A 12613-nucleotide genomic window follows, 5' to 3' on the forward strand; every position below is an offset into this window, starting at 1 on the left:
ACCAAATTATTTAGCGAAATAAAAAAAACACACAGCCAGCAAGTCGTAAAATTTGCGGCGAGATAACAAACTTGACTACGTTCGCAAGTATTTTAGTCAGAGAAAGTCGTTTGCAAAAGCGTATGTAGACATTTCTAGTCGTTTGATTCGCGTAACGAAAGCTCAAAAAATGCCAACCACATCAAATATTTTAAGACTTACATACAAACCTATCTGCTGTATTTTCCGCTTGACTTGAAAAATCTGTACAATCTATAATATTGTACACGTACAAAATATCATAGAAGCGATGTTTCACTCAATTTGAAAAACCTGAAAAAATATAATATTTATCTTCTAGTTTTGTTTGCAGTTAGTTATAAACAAAGTTATAAAAATTATGTTATACTTTTATTTCACACTGCATTACGTGTCAACTCTAGTATACAATTCAACACAGTGGAATCTAACCATATGTAAACCGCAGCCGTGTTAGTATGAAAGTTTACGTATAATTAATATGCACTATGGATAATTAAATATGACTAGTAAATATATCACTAAAAGAGTGTTATTATACAAAATAAATTGAAACTAACCATAATATTATTATTATGCAAACCGCAGCCATACTGGTGTGAGATTTTGCGTGTATAGTGGGGTTACTGACAAAAGTTGTAAAGTCTCGAAATCATGTTATGGAGTATGGCAATTTGAAAGTTTTACGTGCACTATAAAATCAGGCATAATGCTTATTTATTTCAATGCTGCCCAATGTGCCTGATCTATATTATATCAGATGACTTTGAATTTTCTAACATACATAATATGTATATTATTTATATACTATATATGCACATAATCCGTTGTTAACTCTAATTACCTAAATTATTGACTTTCCTACTTTTGGCAGCAATACCTATTATGCAATATGGATAATTAAATATAACTAGTAAATATTTCACTGAAAGAGTGTTATTATAAAAAAAGAATTAAGAGCTGTAATTATGTACCTACGTATGTGGGTGGCATATTGTGGAAGGGAAAGTTCACATTTAATTTTATTTATATGGTAAAATCATTACACTTTTGAAAATGTGTCTCATAATAATATGTTGGACAGACCATGTCTTTTGATAAAAGTTTAAAACGATTTGATGTCGTTAAATTATTTAATTTTGTCAATATAGTTTTCACTGAGATTTGTAAAATGTGTCTTCTGATGAGTTGTACAATTATAGAAATGGAAAATGGTATATTTACATTTAAAAAAAGATATATAATATATTATTAATTATTTGTTTTTACGGTAATCAAAGTGACAGATGCTAACAAAATCTATCCAATGTTTTATAGGCGCATTCCCCATACCCAGACACTCCGTACTTCCACATCACATACACATCACTTTGCACATCACGTCCACATCACATCCACATCACGTCCACATCACATGCACATTACATTTACATCACATTCAACATCATATTCACATCATATTTCATATCACATCCACATCACATCCACATCACATCCACATAACATCCACATCACATCCAAATCACATCCACATCACATCCACATCACATCCGCATCATATCCTCATCACATTCCACATCACATCCTCATCACATTGCACATCACATCCATATCGCGTCCACATTACGTCCACATCACATTCACATAACATCCACATCACATCCAAATCATATCCTCATCATATTCCACATTACATCCTCATCACATTGCACATCACGTCCACATTACGTCCACGTCACATTCACATAACATCCAAATCACATTCCACACCACATCCACATCACATCCACATCACGTCCACATCACGTCCACATCACGTCCACATCACATCCACATCACATCCACATCACATCCACATCACATCCACATCACATCCACATCACATCCACATCACATCCTCATCACATCCACATCACATCCTCATCACATCCACATCACATCCACATCACATCCACATCACATCCACATCACATCCACATCACATCCACATCACATCCACATCACATCCACATCACATCCACATCACATCCACATCACATCCACATCATATCACATCCACATCACATCCACATCACATCCACATCACATCCACATCATATCCTCATTACATTCACATAACATCCAAATCACATTCTATATCAATATCACATCATATCAACATCACATCCACATCACATCCACATCACATCCACATCACATCCACATCACATCCACATCACATCCACATCACATCCACATCACATCCACATCACATCCACATCACATCCACATCACATCCACATCACATCCACATCACATCCACATCACATCCACATCACATCCACATCACATCCACATCACATCCACATCACATCACATCCACATCACATCCACATCACATCCACATCACATCCACATCACATCCACATCACATCCACATCACATCCACATCACATCCACATCACATCCACATCACATCCACATCACATCCACATCACATCCACATCATATCCTCATTACATTCACATAACATCCAAATCACATTCTATATCAAATTCACATCATATCAACATCACATCCACATCACATTAAAATCACATCCACACCACATCCACGTCACATCGACATCACATCCACATCCACATCACATCCACATCACATCCACATCACTTCCGTATCGTATACATATCACATTCCACATCACATCTCTATCACATTACACATCACGTCCACATCGCATCCACATACTGATTTCTAGGCGCATTCCTCATACCCATACACTTTCGTACTTTCACGTCCACATCACATTGCACATCACGTCCACATCACATCCACATAACATCCACATAACATCCACATCACATCGACATTACATCCACATCACATCCACATCATATGAACATCATATCCACATCACATTCCACATCACATCTTCATCACATCCACATCACATCCACATCACATCACATCCACATCACATCCACATCACATCCACATCACATCGACATAACATTCACATCATATCGACATCACATCACATCCACATCACATCCACATCATATTAACATCACATCCAAATCACATCCACATCACATCCAAGTCAGATCGACATCACATCCACATCACATTCTACATCACATCCCCATCACATTACACATCACGTCCGCATCGCGTCCACATATTGATTTCTAGGCGCATTCCCCATACCCATACACTTTCGTACTTTCACGTCCACATCACATTCACATCACATTAACATCACATGCAACATCACATTCACATCATATTCCACATCACATCCACATCACATTCACATCACATTAACATCACATGCAACATCACATTCACATCGTATCCACATCACATCCACATCACATTCACATCACATTAACATCACATGCAACATCACATTCACATCGTATCCACATCACATTCCACATCACAATCCCATCACAGTGCTCATCACGTCCACATCACATTCACATCACTTCCACATCGTATCCATATCACATCCCCATCATATTACACATCACGTCCACATCACGTCCACATCACATCCACATCAAATCCACATTACATTTACATCACGTCCGTATCACATCCACGTCGCATCTACATCGCGTCCACATTACGTCCACATCACATTCACATCAGATTTCACATCACTTTCCACATCACGTCCTGACATACTCCTGGACTTCCCGTCTTCAATGGGGAGCCGGAATAAAGTTTTGTAGGCCTAAGCGTGCAGCTTGGTCAGATAGTCAATTAATTAACAGGATATGAAAGATTTATATGACGTATCACTTGACTATCTGGATAAAAAGGAATATGTTAGATTTAGAATGCTAATTATAGTATGTACCTAGATATAAAATTTCAAACTAATAGCTTTAAGTGTAATATTAAGATCTATACCATTAAAGTTGTAATTAATTTAGTAATAGGAATAGTTTGTAAATTTATGTAAGATTTTGTTTTATGAGTTTGAAAGAGATGGGTGTAAAAGATGTAAGAGTGGAAGAGAGTTAGCATTAAAGTTCTTTTGTAGTCACTGTTTAGTGTTTGTAGTCAATTTTTAAACATTTAATGGGGCAGTCGGAAGAAACACGAGTTGCGAGCTGACGCAAGTTGAATTCGTGTACTTCGCGCCAAAAAAATAAACTATTGTTTTAATTATTAGCATATAAGTGTGTAGCAAAGAAAATCACTGAAAATATAAAGCCACGTACTTATAACCAAAAAAAAAAGACAAAGACTTTTCATTTAACCTAATTTTTTTTGTGAATCCTGAGATCGACACAGTTCTGAGCTAGCCGGAATATCTCAGTCCACATCACGTTCACATCATGTTCACATCATGTTATTATCACGTCCACATCTCTTCCACATCACGTCAACATCACGCTTAACTGGTCAACCACCCACGCCGGGCCCCCAGACTAGAGCCCTGTCAGCCCACCATTGGGGGTGTAAATATATTATTATATAATAACAATAATTATTCAGACGCAGGATAATATTTTCTATACATATCATCAATATTTTAAAAAGGCACTTGAACATCAACATTTTTGTTTGTTGAAATATTTTTTAAACCATTATATTTATACATTTACACACCTCATTGTAATTAATCCCATTGGTTTAGTATTCTACTTGAAACAATGTGTTAATGTGACTATATAATTAAATACATCGGTTAATCAATACACTAACAATTTAATATAATATACTCGTACGAATACAAGCAATAATGAAAAACGTGTAAATTTAATGATTTTTCCAGTAAAAGTTAACTTACTACTTACCATGAAATTTATTATTGACCTATGTTATAAATAACAGTTTTTACTTTTAAAAAAGCGTTCCGCTTAAATTTTCTTCTGAAAGCTGTAGTTGATAACAAAGCTTTGACCTCTGAGAAAAGGTCAATAACTCACGTTAGCTAGATGATTTAAAAGAAAAACTAAAAATTGGACACGCAACCTTATCCTGACTTGACAACTAATTATGAAGAAAATATTATTAAGTTTTCCGACATCATTCACGCACTTTTTTGCATTTAATTATAATTTTGTTAAGCCTTGTACATGCCAAAGTATATCTGCCCGCAAATAATTTTTACAACCATTTCTAAGCTTTTGCGCTACAAAAATTCAACTGCACAGTAATAATTGATGTTAAAAAATATATAGTTTGGACGGTACATATCGTATAAATTAGGGCACTTTAATCAACACAATCTTCACTAGTTCTGATAAAAGTGTTTTAAAAAAAAACGCATACCTACCTAGCCATATCTGCTTATTTGTCAGTTTGTTTTTACATGTTTTCTATCCGCATTTAATTTTTCAAAATTGGACAAATTGTATAAAACCTTTTTAAAGGTTTTCGTAGGAACAATTTCAAACAACATTTATTTGTCTGCATATAAATGTAATAATTAAGTTTGTACTAAGCTTTACAATACTGCCGTATCACATCCACATCACAAGCACAGAGGCCGTATTTGCATTTTAGGCAAGTGGGAGATCTGAGCTCTCATTTTATTTTACTATTCCTGCTAATACTGGAGAACTTTTTGTTTATTTTATTTGCCTATAATACTTCATTTTGGTCTAATATTTGGTTTATGTTATTTTTCGTACAAAAAATGTACTAACGGCTTTCTCTATTAGGACCTAGACTTAGACCGTACTAATGTAATTTGGGCGTATCTACATTTTTTTTCTTTACTATCAATTATCTTTTTTTAGAATAAAAATTAAGAATTGAATTGAATGATATTTAGAATTTATTTGGTTATATAAATATAGTGGTTTATGATCTTTAATATCATATTGTATGACAATTTATTGAAATTAATATAAAATATAGGAAAGGACAGAAAAGCTGTCATATAAGTTAAAAGAGTAGTAATACAAATTAGTCGAAACCTAAAATTAGTAATTTTAAATGTCTTTGTTAAATTTTTATTAATACATTATGTTTATTTTGTTTATATAAATGTTAGATAAATTTTTGCTAATTTTTTATAAAAAAAAACCCGCAAACAAACCGTTTTGTATGGGTATTTGGTATAATATTTTGTTCCACAACGGTGGTTACAGTACATACATCCCAGGATTTCGAATTGATTGAAGGTAATATTACAGACGTCAGATTTATATTCAGAAGCGCTTCCTGGCGGAAGCCTCACAATAGAGGCAGCGACGCCACTGTGTTCTATACAACAACGACGCCACAGTACAAAAGTAGGCTTACCATCTTTTACAACGTATACGAACGAAAATATACAAAATAATATTCCATAATGTAATATAATATGTTAGTCTCCTATTATTTTAGTACAAATTAAGGGTATTAAGTATAATAATTCAACATAATAAAAATACTAAATTAACATAAAACATGGGTATAGAGAAAAATTATTATTATTTATTGGAAAAAGTTGCAATTACAAATAAAACACATAAATATTTTAAGTGGTTCTGACTAATAAATAATTTATAAAAGTGCAACTATTTTTAATGAAACTATATTAATTATTACTGTATCAACAGACGTATAAAGGGTTCGAATCTCGGATCTGGCAAATTCACATCTGATTTTTCAATGTGTGTTTGAACCCATAGTATGAACCTATTAGATTGAGCAAGTGACTAAGATCCACTTCTTATAAACACAAAAATTTGTTAATACAACATCCACCATTTCAATTTCAATTTTCAATTTATTTATTTTTTAACATAATGTGGACATTACAAATTATAAGTTTAAGACGTTCACAACATGACATTTAGAAACAACGATATATAAATAAAACAGTATTAACATGTATATGTTTTACAGCTCGCCATGACTATTAAAATAAAATTCTGTGCACAAATTTCAAATGGAACGCAGAATATTACTAGCCGAGTGGTCGAACGCTCTCTTCCGATCACCGAAGTTAAGCAACATCAGGCGCGTATAGTACTTGGACAGGTAATCGCTTTTTTTCACACGAAAAAATAACGCACTCGAGTGGATTCGAACCACCGATTTTTCGGTTATCAGCTGAAAGCACAATCTTTGCGCCACAAGATGGGACTGCAATAGTGACGTTTTTACTGTACTTTTATTATAATTACTGTGAATTTCACAACACAATCACAATCACAATTTCACAAATCACAATTTCACATTATTAAAGTATTTTTCAAACGCAATAATAATTACAATATCCTTTATTTGGTAGATTATCAGTTTGATGCATAATTTTAGTGTGTAAAATTTGGTGGTTTCATGAATCTGTTCCTTATACCAACAAAGTATCAACAAAAAAATCTCAAATTGCAAGCTTCGTATTTTTCCGCTAGGTTCTCTGTTGGCATAAGGATCTCCCTTAAATGCTTCAAAGCTGACAGAAAAAATAATTTAATTAAGACCTGTGTTTCTTTCGGTAGGTACGTATTAAACATTTAATAGTCTAGAAAGGTGAAGAAAAAAAATAACTAGCAGAACGTGGTTTCGATCCACGGACCTCTGGGTTATGGGCCCAGCACGCTTCCGCTGCGCCACTCTGCTGGATGCCACGAGTGACAAAATTACTCTTAATTTACCATGTACTTACCATGTAAGTAGCGGAGGTAAGTACTTAGCATCAGGCTGCTGATGCATTTATTTGTTGTCTAATTTTAAGTTAATAACTGAAATACTCGCATGATACAGAAATATGTGTGTTATTTAATTACAAGTATGATCTCTGTAATTTTATCTCTTGGTATTTACTGGAACTTCCTTTTAACTCCCGCAAGTTACCGCGTTTTTGTAGCATTTTTCTTTAAAAATAGCAACAAACCCTTTTCTTATGCAAGTCATACTTTTCTTATATTATCTAATGCGTAATAATTACAAGATTAAAGAATTTAGCATTCGTTATTATACATAAAAATGTAAGCAACTCAGATTCATATAATATAATATTAGCTTAAAAAATATGTGTACCAAACGCAACTTGGGTAACGGAAATTAACAAAAATTACAATAACACCTCGGACGCACAGTTCAGTGTCGGTTGCTTAATTGGTGTATTATCACACTGCACGGAATCCTTCTTTCTTCCGTCCTTCTCGGCAAAAATATTCTTCAAAAATGTAAATGTTCCGAAGTGTAACAAAATATAACTGTATTATAAAATTTATTAGAAAGAGATTTATCGCTCTTTATACAATATCAAGCTATATACTGGTTCCTGGTGATTCCGATCAGTATGCGTAAATAGTTTATTCAATTATTAAGTAGTACAAGTACTTACATTATAACAAAAAAATAGAGTGTTCCTGACACTTCATAAATCTAAAATACAAAAACTGATTGCTAGTAATTATAAGTAATGCAATATAGTGTACAGTGCTCACAGACATAAATCCTGGGTTTGAATTTGGTGGTTGGTCACATATTTCTCAGAAGTGTTTTCAAAATATGTAGGTATATTATTCAATATAAGAATAATATTTGAAGATAGGTATGGTAAGTATAATACCTATCGTTATACAACGTTTACGGATTATTTTTCTTATACTTCTAACTTATCCCATATTCTTTTTATTTTTGATCCATTTCGAAAACTTCCTTTGTTAATCAGTTTTGCTTTATTTTTAGTCTCTCCTGGTATCTTCCTCTGAAATCTGTACCACACAATAACAGGAAACATATCATAACTTGTTTGTTTTTGTATACGTATTAATTATTAATAAATAGCACGTTATGCGGTAATCCTACAGAACAGATTTTCCCTACGTCAAAAGTACTTAACTTTATGTCAAACGCACCAAAATTTAACGAAAATCTGGGATCATGTTAAAAAAAATCATACTTTATATACCTCATTGACACATTTCTTATTTATACCATTTAATTCCATATCCAACTACACCACAGTCATTCAAGTGTCTCTATCTCGAGCCCTTTCCACCCAATCGGTCATATTCAGTTTCTTTGCGTCTCTTCTTGGCGTTATCCGGACTATCACCGGTTTCTTTATAAACTTTCTATAAAACTCCAAATCTATCGCATCTAACAACGTGACAGGCCCCATCTTCGTGTCCTCAAGATATTGATAAAATTTTTAATGATTTTTAAAATAATGATAATGATTAAATTTTTAATGAAATTTTTAATTGATAAAATTTTTGGTTTTCTTTAATTGACCCAAGTATTCTTCGGAGACTTTCTTTTCGAATACTTAATAGCGTTCTCTTGTTTTGCCACTAAGTTTCACATGTATACCCATACGATGAAATAAACCTGTGATTATTTTGGCATACTATCGTAATTTTCATTTATATTTTGTATCAATAAGTAAACATTTCTTAAAGCTCAATAACGTTTGATTAATCATTTAATTCGTCCCCAAAATAAGCTTAGATTTTTAAAGCTTAAAGGAAGTGAAATAAATTTATTCTTCTTTCTTCTTTCACCCTGTCATCCAGCATTGGGGCATAAGGCAAGCACAAGTTTGCGCCACTTCCCTCGATCCATCGCCAACTCTGGCGCCTTCCGCCATCCCAGACTTGTAGACTTGTAGACGCGTAGATTGCTTTTGTAGCACCACTGCAGGGTGAGAGAGAACCGGCCATGACGACGGAACGCTTGAGGCAGTGCCACAAGCAGTACGATGCACTCTTTGGCGGCATCCGGAACACATATCCCAGCCATATATTTATATACGTACAAAATACATTTAAATATATCGGGTTAATTAACATATTTTTAAATACATGCTTTGCAATAACATCGCTATATGCATTCAAGTAATTGAATTAAAAACATATTTCATCAAATCACCAAACATGGGGTGTTCTTATGGAAAGGCGGTAACGCGGAATGTTGAGAAAATGCGGTGTGTCAATGTGATGAAGAGATTGTGCCAGTGCTGCGGCGGATGAAAAAGGCACTCACTCTGCCAGCAAATCATTTGTGAAGGAAGATGAATTCCGGAAGATTTTTTTTACATATGCAAGCGCTAGAGCTCTGATAATATATGATTTTCGATTGGTCTCCGCGAACGAATTTGGACTGTACGAACGAATGTGGCATGTTGTCTGATTGATCGGTGATACTGAACGAACCGTATTGCCGTGAGCAAGTGTATCGGCACTCAGTTTACTGGCTCCATTCACTTCATGTTATTATACATAATATAACTTGAATCCAATTCAAAACTGTTGAACTCATCTACTAAAAAATATTACGCATTTTTGATTGACCTTGAGATATCTTATCCAAAGCGTGCGGTACGAAAATAAATATTATATTTGCAGACAAGCTTTATCTAATACACTGTTACATATTTTTTTATTTTTTTGGTGGCCATTTTTTTTATAAATAAGAAACATTAAACGTTACATACCTACTACTATTTCATTATCACAGATATTAAATACATAGACAATTTTTTTATATAATTGTAATAATTCATCAATAGGCACATTTTGCCGTTGCAATATAGAATATATTTTCAGATATTATGCCAGTCGAAGTATAATAATTTTATTATGGTTCATTGGTACTATGTTTATACAATATATATTTTCTACAATACAACCATAGGTATCCTCGGTATTAAGGCAGGTTTGGATTAGTCGAGTTATTTAGTCGAGTGGCGAGTGATTTAGTAACTAACAGGCGTATGCATATAACAGCAAACTGCGTTCAAGCTATTTACTGCAAATTTGCATGCATAAACCTAAATGTATCTGACGGATAGTGACGTCACGTCGCCGACGTAATACGCGTCATGCCATGGATAATGTTACCTAATTTTAAATTTAAATTTCCCGAAAATTAATTTAAAATTTTGAAATTGTGAATCGGTGTAAAAATGTGCAAACGGTACCATATAAATTTAATAATTATAAATAAATAATTATCATGACCTTTAAATAATTTATTTTTTATAAAATCATATTTATTTCATACATTATAATGCACGAAATGATCAAAGTATACCCAGTAAATATTTCCATAATATGGCAATACAGCTTCACGGATCATTTTCAATATTTACAAACACCAGAAACACCTCCGTTGAACCAACGATCTCGATCATTTTCATTTATCATATCATTTCATCATCATGAATCCTATTGTGGCACAACGACGACGGGCAGTTAACTTCACGCAAGAGGAAAAGGAATTATTAGTTAGCTGTGCCGATAGGGAAACATTGGTATCAATCATCATCATTGGATCATGACATCAGATATGTCAAATTTGATGTATCTGTTGAAATGCTGAGCCAGAGATGCCGACACTCGCTGGATTGTTCTGGAAATGGTGGACTGGTGAACCCTTCCGATATCCCCATATATAGACTGAAAAGTAGAATTTTATTTTGAATTAGTGATGATGATAAATTAAAAACAGGCACCGTTTACTGAACACGTAGGCAGGTACTAAAATTGTTGTGTCAATATGTGTTTTTATCAAAAAAAAGATCTAATGATCCCAATCAACCTTTTACATAAAATCGTATTAGGTAGGTACTATATCATTTAACTCTATTATCATGTTTGAGAATGAACTCTTTCATAAAATAAAAGTAGGTAGGTATGTAGTGTTTTCCAATGTGGCTTACCTGAATGCTTCCAGTAGCGTAATATCTGAGGGTAAGAAGAAGTTGCACTTCTGGTGCAATGGGTAAGCCTTTCTGTGTAACTTTTTGCAGGTCACTTCTCACCATCTGGAATATCGCGTTTCGAACGACATCTTTCGAAAATCGAAACTTGTTTCGAAATTCCACCGCACTATACCTTGAGTATGGGTTGTCCATATCTCTGATGTATCTTTTTTACAGTCGCAAGCGTCTCCTCCTTTCTGTTTCACACACATTTTCGCAATAATTTATAAAACCTACGAAGGTTTCAAGCCTCCTACTAAACGTTTGTTGTGATGAAGTCATTGTGTATTAAAGTGACACTGACAGCTCGCGCAGATCGCCGCCATTTTAAGTTTGGTGCGCATTTCTGTGCGCATCTCGTGACGTATGCATTTTTTATAGTTTCCTTAATCGGCCGATAAACGGCTTACTACGTTGAACGCAGTTCAAATGTATATGAATACGGCAGTAAGCCTGTACGAACAGACAAATTTAGTCGGGTAATGTAGTAAAATCCCTTAGTCGAATCAATACATTTTGATTTAATTTTTCGGTCGAGTAGCAACCCCCACTTTCTCTCACTAAATACTAAACAAGCCACAAGACAAGTTTGAACTCGTTATCTTTAGTCAAGTTTATTAAATGTCGTAGAATTTCTTCCTTCAATTCTTCTAATATAGCCATTATAAATGAAGTTATTAAGATATTTATTGTTTGAACATACATAATTTGAAATCACTTTGAATCAGGTTCATAACACAGGTTCGAATCCTTCTTGGTATCGCTTTTTCTCAAAAGTGTTTTTTAATTATGTATGTTCAATAAAAGTAATGTTACATTCTTAAATCTTGTGAATTATTCGTTGAATAAGAAAAATAGTTAAATATTTATTTTTGCTTTGTTACGTTGTGCTCTATTCCTTTGGATACGTTACTCACTAATGTACTGTGTTTGACACTTTTCAGTTAC

At 33.7% G+C, this 12613-nt stretch overlaps 1 non-coding gene across 1 annotated transcript; it reads right to left on the reverse strand.

Moving 5' to 3' along the window:
* Positions 1-7497: 7497 nt before the first annotated feature.
* Positions 7498-7569, reverse strand: TRNAM-CAU (transfer RNA methionine (anticodon CAU)). The gene has a single exon. It is a non-coding gene; the product is annotated as a tRNA-Met (tRNA).
* Between the last annotated feature and the right edge of the window lie 5044 nt (positions 7570-12613).

This window comes from Rhyacophila brunnea, unplaced genomic scaffold (genome assembly GCF_057557595.1).
Source record: "Rhyacophila brunnea isolate RB1 unplaced genomic scaffold, BYU_Rbru_1.0 scaffold_16, whole genome shotgun sequence".
Taxonomy (NCBI): domain Eukaryota; kingdom Metazoa; phylum Arthropoda; class Insecta; order Trichoptera; family Rhyacophilidae; genus Rhyacophila; species Rhyacophila brunnea.